This window comes from Bubalus kerabau, chromosome 16 (genome assembly GCF_029407905.1).
Source record: "Bubalus kerabau isolate K-KA32 ecotype Philippines breed swamp buffalo chromosome 16, PCC_UOA_SB_1v2, whole genome shotgun sequence".
Taxonomy (NCBI): Eukaryota; Metazoa; Chordata; class Mammalia; order Artiodactyla; family Bovidae; genus Bubalus; species Bubalus kerabau.
Window position 1 is genome coordinate 3,839,930 of NC_073639.1, and position 9,522 is coordinate 3,849,451.

Here is a 9,522-nt window from a genome sequence, read left to right on the forward strand (position 1 = left end):
AACAACAAAAAAGGTATCCTCAAAAGTTTTCCAAAAAACGACACAAAAGCATAGGTGAAGTCAACGTAGCCAGAAGTAACTATAAATTTGGGCACTTTGAGGTAAGCTGAAACAGGTTTAGTATTTCTCTTGGTTTCTAAAAGTCAGTGCTTTAATTAAAAATAAAACTAAAGTTAGATGACTGGTGTTTTGACATCCAACCAAGTTTTATTTCTGGTACAACTATCCAGACTAAAACACCACTCGCAGCAAAACTTGTCCATTTTTATGTGAATGTTTGTTTATACTCAGCTCTCTAAGCTCCACACAATCATGTCCTGTTCTGAGTTAAGTAATCTTGTCCAACGGTATGTGGAAGTACACTTATGTGTTCATTTTGCCTCACTGTAAGTCCTTTCCAAATGTCTGACAGAGAACCTGGATGAAGTGTGAAGGCCCCAGATGGCAGCCATCAGACAAGGACCTCGTGCTAACACCCACCACACTCTCCAGGGTTATATGATCAGTAAGGTTTTTGAGTGGGCCACCCTAGACTCAAAAGATTCCAATTGGTTTTCTTTGACCTTGGAGTTGCCTGTGATGTCCTGCATAAGGCAAAGAGTCTGAAGACAGGTGCTTCCAAATACTAACTCCACCATTTCTTGCTGTGTCATCACAGGAAAACCATTTAAAAACTCTGAGCCCCAGTTTCTTCTTTCTTTATACCTACCTACCTACCTATCTATCCATCCGTCCATCCATCCACCCGTCTTCTACCTTCATCTATCACAGCAGGTTGTGGTAAAGAGGAAAAGAGGAAGTATAAAGCAGGAGGCACTTTGAAAACTGCAAATGCACAAATTAATAGCAATTGTTCAGATGATGATAGATGGACAAGAGCTTAGGGCCTAGGCCTAAATTTGGGCTTTCTATTGTCTGAGTGTTTCTGGGATTTGAGGCAGGAGTGAGGCAGGGAGTGTGGGCCAGGGGATGATGACTCCCCAAATAGTTCCATTAGGTGGTGCTGGGGCCAAGTCAACATGATTGTCATTAAGTATGAAATAAATGAGTGCCACACGTCAGAGGAGAGTAGTGGTAACGTGGAATATTAAGTTGGGAGCTGAGGACCTGTTAGACCTGGATCCTGCACTAGAAGGAGGGCAGTGGGAGGAAGTGTGGAAAGAGCCTGAACCAGACCAAATGGAGCCATTTCTGGACCCCTGTTTTCTCATTCTCCTTATGTGCTGTTGGATATAGAAACCTTCAATTTCCTGCTTGGTTACCCCTTAAAATAATTCTTTAAACTATATGTCTTTTCGAATTATTCATTTGGGCATCTTTCAAAATGCATAGTAACACTATCATTTGACAAAAAACAAACAACACTATACGTCTCTTCACATGTGTTTAAGTTAACATCTCAACCATTTCTTCATCAATTTAAATCATTGCAAAGGATAAAATCTCTGGTGAATCAGAAATAGGAAAATTTAAAAATAAAATCCTAATATGACTTCTTCACTGTTTCCAGGACAATCTAATACCACAGCAACTTGATATCTACCATAATTCATTTTAATATACACCTACAAGCTCATCTTTAGTAGGCAAAAATTATTTCATTTACTCCTCAAAGTGGTATTTCCACTCTAATTTCTTCACATAATGTTATGTTAATGTGATACATTTTATGCCTAAAATCCTTTCATTGATCATCCATAATTATTTGCAGCAAAAATATGTATATAACTTGAATTCAGTTTTGTACATTTTAATTTGAAGGTAATATTTAAATCCTGTAGCCAAATAGCTCCTGATATTAAAGAAATAATTCTAAACTGAATTATCACAATAGATATTATTAATATGTGATTTAACACCCAGGATTTTTTTAATATTAAACATAAAAAGTAAAATTTTATTGGAAAAAACAGTTTTCATCAGATTTACTAAATTAAAATTCATCTATTTCCTAAAATAGATGGCAATGCTCACCAACATTAATTTCATTTTATAATTATTGTTGTCACAGTTGTACACACTATGAAACGTTTTTCATGAAAACAAAAGGAACTTTATCATAGTAATGTGCGTTAACAAGCTCCCTCTGATAGGGTGATCTATCATCAAAATGATTTTTAATGATCTAACTTTTGAAAGAGCTCAACTCGGTCTTCCCTCAAATTTCATGAAAGAAAAGTATTAGAAATCATCTGAGTTGCAAAAAGATTTAATACTAAATCAACAGACTTTCACTTTCTCAGAAAACACTATTTTTGTCTGGCACTCAAAAGATTCGAGAAACTCATCATATTAAGCCGAAGGAGAGAGGGCAGGTCTCACCTTTATGGAGAGGTCTTTGTAGAAAGCAAGACCCTCCACCCACCTGGGACTGCTCACTGCTGCTCAGCTCTTGGCAGAGCAACCTTTGGAAAGGGTGCACAGGCAGGCTGTGGATCTTCAATTTTTTTTTTTTAAATCCACGAATTGATGTAACCTCAGCCAGCATTCACATACCACAAAGCATGTGGGGGTCAGATTGTGAAGGCTACCCCTTTGGACTGTCTGGGAGCTGACTCCCACTGACCTGGGAGCTGAGTCTCAGCAGAGCTGGCAACCCTGGACAGCAGGAGATTCCCTGACCTCTCCAGCTGGCATTCTCGAAACTGTGTTGGGGCGAGGGCACAGGGGGGCATTTGTGCACGTTGAAAATGTGAGTGATTCCCAGTGAGGACAGAATCCCAGTTGAAAAACATTTGGGAAAAGCTCCTTTTTATTTCCCCCTCTTAGAGATTTGCAATCAAACCAGAATATTAAAGGCTAAAGAAAGCTGTTTAACTTTCTTTAGCATAGATTTTTTGAAATCAGTTTGCTCCCCCACCCCAATCTTTTCTCCCAAAGAACACACAGTTGTATAGAAAGAGACTTTAAATCATCTGCTCTGATCCCCAGAGTGCCAGACTGAGGCTCCTATGAGATCTATGTGTTCTGATCTGTTTGTGACAGCTACAGGCATCTCTAGTTTCCAGGGGACCTCAGATTGGTTGGTTTTCAAGGGCTGTTAGCCTGCTAGGGCAGTGTTACCCTCTGCCCCAGTCTTTCTACTGATGTTACCCATTTTTAGATGGACGTTCTGGTACAGCAGGTTGGTTTCTGTGCTACTGATGTAGGGGCAGCACCCACTGCAGCCATGAACTTGAAGCCTTAGGATCAGCTCTCAAATGACCACCAGTGGAGGGTCAGTTTGGTGCCTCCCTAGCTGTCTTTCTGTGCCCCATGGTCCATGATGGTGTGGGCCAAGTCAAGAGAGGAGTATAATTAGATGCAGAATACAATTAAAATCAAACATATATGAGGGGAATGTGTGTGTGAGAAAGAGACTGTGTCTCGTCATATGATTGTCTTTATTACATCCAGAGCCACGTGGATTATAATCATCTGGTTTGAATTGTTCATCTTTTCATTGCCAAGCATGAAGAGTTTACTACAATACCATGGTGAAGATGAGAATACACAGCTCAAGTACCCACTGTGGAGAGACGTCCCTGACGCTGTTCACTACATGGGAAAGAGGGCTGGGTCACCTGACTTGGGTCACATTTTGGAACTTCGCAGGCATTTGATCTAAGACACCACAACAGAAAATACACAAGAACAAGTCCCTGCTATCCTTTCCTCCAGGAAGACCCCAGGACTTCAAGTTAGAAATCAGTCAATATGCGATGCACCAGTGCTGAACATTTTGGTTAGCCTGGAGATCCAATCAGACTCTCCACTCTGACAGCAGCTCAGAACTCAAACAAATCCATCATACCTGCTGGGAACAAGGTTGAAGAGTGGAGCATCTCTGTTCTTGGAACACAGGGACCATGAAGCGTTCTGACTGTACCTTCACTCTGCACACAATCTTCACTCTACACAGAACAAGACAGCTGATTAGAACCAGAGGCCAACCACATGGATGACTGGTTCAGCCTCAAATGAAACTGGATTGGCCCTTGGGAAGCCTCTGCTCTCACCTGTGAAGCTGCAAAATAACCAATGCATTTTTATAAGCCTCTGCAAACCAAGAACAAAACTCAAAACAGCTGGAAGAAAAGAGATAAGGCATCACAACTAGCTTTTGATCTTAAAACCACTAGAAATTTCCTGGGAAATCATCCTTCCAAACTCCCTTTTATGGGAAGACAAGGGGAGCAGAAATCAAACGGCTTGCCTACAGGTGAAGGAGGTGAACTCTCAGTACTTCAGGTCATGGGCTGTAGATATTAAGGTTCAGAGAAACCTGCAGGGAAGTGCCAAGGAATAAACACCACACAGCGAGTCTGTGAACAGGATACTCTACATGCTCAGTGAAACCTCCTGGACAAATTTGGCTTAAATATTTTCTTTTTTAGTGCTTTGTAGGAGGGATGGTAGAAGAGCTGGGTGAGGAAAACAAAGTACCGAGATTAAAATACAGCCTTAAATAATAATATGTCTAAGTGTAAGTCTGAAGGAATACAGATTTCTTTATTAAACAATAAGTGTGGTGTTGCACAGAGTCAGACACGACTGAAGTGACTTAGCAGCAGCAGCAGCAACTTTTAATTACACTAATATTCCTCCTTTGGTTTTAAATTGTCTTGATCCTCTTCTTAACATACTCATTGTCTATGCACTTCATGTGTCTTATGATCATAATTTTAACTCTTTAAAGCAGCTGGATGACATAAATATGGTTCTGTGAAAAGCATACAATAAATATGTTATGTCAAGCTTTCCTACCATTTACCAACTTATTAATTTTTTTAATATGGTATAATTCATGTGAAAGCAATGAAAAACCAAGGAGATGATGTTGCTAAATTAGGAACTTCTGGCTTCTCATCCTTTATAACTGAAGGTTGCTAACAAGATTATTCTTTTAATCCCTTTACCACTCTGCCATCTTTACTGTAGGTTTATGGATGTTCATAACATTTCTTGCTTAACAACTAGGAAGCGAATTCTGTTCTTTCATCTCAAATATCCTGTTCATTGCTATCATTCAGGGCCCAGGCCATGTCCCAGCCCTCCCGACCTAGTCTTCTCTCCCAACCACACTAGCTCACTTCCATGCAACTTCCTCCTAAATTCCTACCACACTGTCTTTGATATCACTGAAAATTCAAAACTTACCACCTGACATTGTCATTCATATATAAATATATTACATATATATTATATATAATATGTAAAATATAGTATGTAAGATATATGTAAAATATAATATAGAGAAATTGTGAAGAGTTCTTGAAATAAAGAATTCCACTAAATTGGTTCCAGATGACTTGGTGTGTTTTTTCTTATCCTCTACTTGTATGACAGTCATTTGAAATTCAACTATTATTAGAACTGCAAGAAAGAGAAGACTAGGATCTTGCTTCCTGGAACTCCCTTGTCAGTACTTTTATCCACCTTCCCTGGTCTTATGCACCCTTGAGCTTTCCTTTCTCTCTTTCTCTCTCTTTCATGACCCACTTTTTTATTCTTTTTATAGGTTTTTCTACAATATTTTCTATTTACCTTTTTTTTTTTTTAGTATGTTTCATCACTTCCATTCCTTACTGTTTAATCTTTCTCAGAAGCACAAGCACACACACACACACACACACACACACACACACACACAAGTTCCCATACAAGCTCTGTGTTTAGGTGCTGTTTGACAGGGTTGTCTCTGTGTTTGACTCACATTTTCATATTCCACAATATTACCACATGTCAGGACAGGCAACCATCTTCCTGTATGCTTCTTCTTTTGACCCACATTACACTAAAATGAAGCAAAAGGAAGGGCCACATACAGACCACTGAATGCTTTAAGACGCTGGCCTTTTAGAATTACATCTCATGTTTTCCAAAGCATCAGAGCCCTGGCCAGTCATTTGGTGCCTTCTGCAGGACACAAAGAGCCACAGGCTTGGAAAATCAGATCTGATTTAATGAATCTGGTTGAATCTGATTTCATTCAAGGTGGTCACTGCATCCCTAGAACCACTCTGAATAAACCATTTCCTGCTGTCAAAATAACTGTACTAACCAAAGCAATCTATAGATTCGATGCAATTTGTATCAAATTACAAATGGTGTTTCTCATAGAACTAGAACAAATAACTTTACAGTGTGTATGGAAATACAAAACACCCTGAAGAGCCAAAACAATCTTGAGAAAGAAGAGAAGGAGCTGACAGGGTCAGGCTCCCAGACTTCAGATTACACCACAAGCTATAGTAGTCAAAACACTGGTACTGCCACAAAAATAAAAATATATTGCATAGATCAATGGGACAGGAAAGGAAGTCCAGAGATAAACCCATGCATCTGTTGTCAATTAATCTAGGACAAAGGAAGAAGGACTATACAATGGAGAAAAGACAGCCTCCTCAATAAGCAGTGCTGAGAAAACTGGACAGCTACATGTATAAGAATGAAATCAGAACAGTCCCTAACACCATCCACAAAAATAAACTCAAAATGGATTAAAGACCTAAACATAAGGACAGGCAATATAAAACTCTTAGAGGAGAACACAGGCACAACACTCTGCCACAAATCACAGCAATGTATCTTTTTTGACCCACCCCTTAGTAGTGAAACTAAAAGCAAAAATAAGCAAATGGGACCTAATTAAACTTAAAAGCCTTTGCACAGTGCAAGATAGCATAAACAAGACAGTAGAAAACCCACAGAATGGGGGACAATATTCGCAAATGAGGCAACTGACAGATTAATCTCCAAAACATTCAAACAGCTCAAAGAGGTTAATATCAAAAAACAATCAACCCAATAAAAAAATGAGTGTAAGATCTAAATAGACATTTCTCTAAAGAACACTTACAGATGACCAAAAAGTACATGAAACAATGCTCAGAAATGATGATCAACATCCGTAATTATTAGAGAAGTGCAGGAAGACTACAATGGGGTATCATTTCACACCAGTCAGAATAGCCAGCATAAAAAATCTACAAACAATAAATGCTGGAGAGGGTGTGGAGTAAAGGGAGCCCTCCTACAGTGTTCATGGGAATGTAACTAGGTACACCCATTGTGGAGAACAGTATAGAGGTTTCTTGGAAAACTAAATATAGAGTTACCATATGAGTCCACAATCCCACTCTTGGTCAATTATCCAGAGGAAACCATAATTTAAAAAGATACATGCACCCCAATGTTCATTGCAGCAATATTTACAATTGCCAATACATGGAAGCAACCTAAATATCCGTCAACAGATGAATCGATAAAGAAGATGTGGTACACACACACATACACACAATGGAGTATTCAGTTCAGTTCATTTCAGTCGCTCAGTCCTGTCAGACTCTTTGCAACCCCATGAATCGCAGCACGCCAGGCCTCCCTGTCCAACACCAACTCCCGGAGTTTACTCAAACTCACATCCATTGAGTTGGTTATGTCATCGAGCCATTTCATCCTCTGTCATCCCCTTTTCCTCCTGCCCCCAATCCCTCCCAGCATCAGAGTCTTTTCCAATGAGTCAACTCTTCCCATGAGCTGGCCAAAGTACTGGAGTTTCAGCTTTAGCATCATTCCTTTCAAAGAACACCCAGGGCTGATCTCCTTTAGAATGGACTGGTTGGATCTCCTTGCAGTCCAAGGGACTCTCAAGAGTCTTCTCCAACACCACAGTTCAAAAGCATCAATTCTTCGGCGCTCAGCTTTCTTCACAGTCCAACTTTCACATCCATACATGACCACTGGAAAAACCATAGCCTTGACTAGATGGACTTTTGGTGGCAAAGTAATGTCTCTGATTTTGAATATGCTATCTAGGTTGGTCATAACCTTCCTTCCAAGGAGTAAGCGTCTTTTAATTTCATGGCTGCAGTCACCATCTGCAGTGATTTTGGAGTCCCCAAAAATAAAGTCTGACACTGTTTCTACTGTTTCCCCATCTATTTCCCATGAACTGATGGGACCAGATACCATGATCTTCGTTTTCTGAATGTTGAGCTTTAAGACAACTTTTTCACTCTCCGTTTTCACTTTCATCAAGAGCTTTTTAGTTCCTCTTCACTTTCTGCCATAAGGGTGGTGTCATCTGCATATCTGAGGTTATTGATATTTCTCCCAGCAATCTTGATTCCAGCTTGTGCTTCTTCCAGCCCAGCATTTCTCATGATGTACTCTTCATAGAAGTTAAATAAGCAGGGTGACAATATACAGCCTTGACATACTCCTTTTCCTATTTGGAAACAGTCTGTTTTTCCAGGTCCAGTTCTAACTGTTGCTTCCTGACCTGCATACATATTTTTCAACAGGCAGGTCAGGTGGTCTGGTATTCCCATCTCTTTCAGAATTTTCCACAGTTTATTGTGATCCACACAGTCAAAGGCTTTGGCATAGTCAATAAAGCAAAAATAGATGTTTTTTTCTGGAACTCTCTTGTTTTCAATGATCCAGCGGATGTTGGAAATTTTATCTCTGGTTCCTCTGCCTTTTCTAAAACCAGCTTGAACAAATGGAGTATTACACAGCCATAAAAAGAATGAAATAATGCCATTTGCAGTAACATGGATGGACCTAGAAATTTTCATACTAAATGAAGTAACTCAGAGAGAGAAAAACAAATAACATATGATACCATTTAACAGTGGAATCTAATAAAAATGAGTTTATTTACAAAATAGGAACCAACTCCCAGATCTAAAAATCAAACTTACAGTTACTAAAGGGGAAACTTGGGGGGAGGGATAAATTAGGAGATTGGAATTAATATATATACACTACTATGCATAAAATAGAAATAGATAACTAATAAGGACCACCAATATGTTACAGGGAATTTACTCAATAACCCATATGGGAAAATAATCTGAAAAGAAGGGTATATATCTGTGAATCATATATATATATATATATATATATATATATATATGTATATGTATATCAGTTATATATATATATATATATATATATATATATATATATATATATATATAACTCTTTCACTTTACTGTACACCTGAAACTAGCACAACACTGTAAGTCATATGTACTCCAATAAAAAATTTTTAACAATTATTTCCTACTGGGACAAGGCTTTATATCCCTTCAGAACAAATCTCTCCAACTCCCAATAAATACCTCAGAAGCTAAGGGGTCTTTCCTATGACTTCCTTCCATTTTCTTTGCAGTTTCATAAAGTACCTTTATTCAGTCCAAAGAATCATGAGTGTTGAGGGTCCCAGTGGCAACCAGTAACAACCAATGTGAGACAAGAAGCCACATTTTGTTTGTTTTTTCCATCTCTAGCATCCAGCACAGAGACTGGACTCTGGAATTGGTTGGTTTTGGGTGTGAGGCTTTTGAAGCACGTGATGTGTATTTAATATATGAAGTGGAGGACTATGACACACAGATTATTTTAAGAAGAGAGATTTTTCTAGCTGTTCCAGTAGGTGGGTTATGAATGAAAAACTCCTAACTTGGAACCCTCTCTCCACCTCTTAAATCTATTAAAAATAAAGGAGGACACACTATAAAGAAAAACAAA